The sequence below is a fragment of the Mastomys coucha genome, unplaced genomic scaffold, assembly GCF_008632895.1.
Source record: "Mastomys coucha isolate ucsf_1 unplaced genomic scaffold, UCSF_Mcou_1 pScaffold9, whole genome shotgun sequence".
Lineage (NCBI taxonomy): Eukaryota > Metazoa > Chordata > Mammalia > Rodentia > Muridae > Mastomys > Mastomys coucha.
The window spans coordinates 65,701,652-65,703,292 of NW_022196915.1; the positions used below are offsets into that span (position 1 = coordinate 65,701,652).

A 1,641-nucleotide genomic window follows, 5' to 3' on the forward strand; every position below is an offset into this window, starting at 1 on the left:
ATGGAAACAGCCATTCCAACATCTGTGTCTTTCTTTTCCTGTGGTGTCACCAGTTTGAGTATGAAGTGGGAACATTGGAAGTGCTGGCATGGGCAGGCGCAGCGGGGGTGCAGGGCAAGGCAGAGTGGGGTATTGGTTGCACAGCAGGAGGATTCCATCCCATCCTGTGTGTCCACCACCTTCTCATCATCTCCGCTGTCGCTGTCTCGCCTTGTGCTTGGGGCACCTCACCGAGAAATTCTCCTCATTGAGCAAACAATCTGCGTCAATGGCACATGGGTAATGGTATCGGAAGGAGCAGCCTTTGTTGTAGCAGCCCAAAGTCGCGCCAGCCTCCTGGCAGTGGGAGCATTTCACCTCTCTGGCGGTTTCCAGCGCTTCCTGCAGCCCATAGAGCCTGCCACAGACCAGGTAGACTCCATTGGCCCAGAGAATGCAATCCTCATGGGCCCAAAATTCGTTGCTGTTAAGAGGTAGTTCAGGGATTTGCAACTCCCGCTCAGGACCTCCTTTTGAAGTGGTAGATACAGAGGGCTTTGTATCTAAACGAGTCTTTTTACTGCTGCCCTCGGCGGCTGCTTTTTTACGAGGAGCCCCCCTGGACAGGGACCGAGGACTTCCACCAGAGTCTTTTGAGAGGCACCGCCGCTTGAACCTAGGACGAGCAGCTGGGCTCCTCTGCTCCTTCTGCTGCTGCTCCTCCTCCTCCTCCTCCTGAGTGTCAGTTTTAGAACCTTTAGAAGCTCTTTTGTGCCGAACCTTGACTTTCCTCTGCATTTCTGTGGACTTCTTAGGAGGTGGATTCTTCGTAAGAGTGGCTGCATAATCTTGGGGATAAAAGGGTCCAAAGAGGTCACCCATGATACCGTAATTGGCCCACTTGCCACAGAGACAGCAAACCACGTGCCCCACAGCAGACGATTCTTTTACCACAGGCCCCTGCAGCATAAAGGATGAAGCTGGGAGAGCCTTGCTTTCTGTGCTGCTCCGGGGAGGGGTCAGAGATCTCTGACGCTTCCGGCTCCTCACCAATTTGGTCCGTTCTTCTTCTTCAGCATTGATGATTGTACAAGCAGCTCCAAGTTCACCCTTATTTACTACGTGGATGTAAGGGGAAAAAGACTTGTTCTTGGCATCCGTTTTTTCTCGTGGCTGGGTAGCATACTTTAGCTTGATCTCTGGTTCTGGAGGTTCTACAATGTGGACTGCTTGTTTGGTTTTCCGTTTCCTTCGCTGGGTCCCAGGCTTCCTTCTCTCCCTCCTTTGCCTCTGCTTTTTTGGCTTTGGCTCTCCGTCTGCGGAACCTTCTGGTGTCTGAGGGGGCTGAGGAGGGGGAGGTGGTTGCTGCTTCCGTTTCTTTTGCTTATTCATACTACCAATTGGCCCCTCCTAAGCACACCAATTTCTTTGCTCGCAATTCCTTGAAAGTCCAAGCTCAAGGCAGTGACATCTGTTGTGAGCCGTCTTGCCGCACAGCCTATGGCAGAAGGTGGAAGGGCAGGGGAGCCTGGAGAAAGCTGAACTTAAACGTTTTACCAGAAACACATTGTCTCAATAACCAACCCACTCCATGATAACCAACCCAGATTCAAAAGAAGAGCACTGATCTACTCATGAGAAAAGCCCCTCATGATAACCACT

General features: G+C 51.8%; 1 pseudogene; it reads right to left on the bottom strand.

Moving 5' to 3' along the window:
- Positions 1–227: 227 nt before the first annotated feature.
- Positions 228–1,377, bottom strand: LOC116085136 (annotated as a pseudogene).
- Between the last annotated feature and the right edge of the window lie 264 nt (positions 1,378–1,641).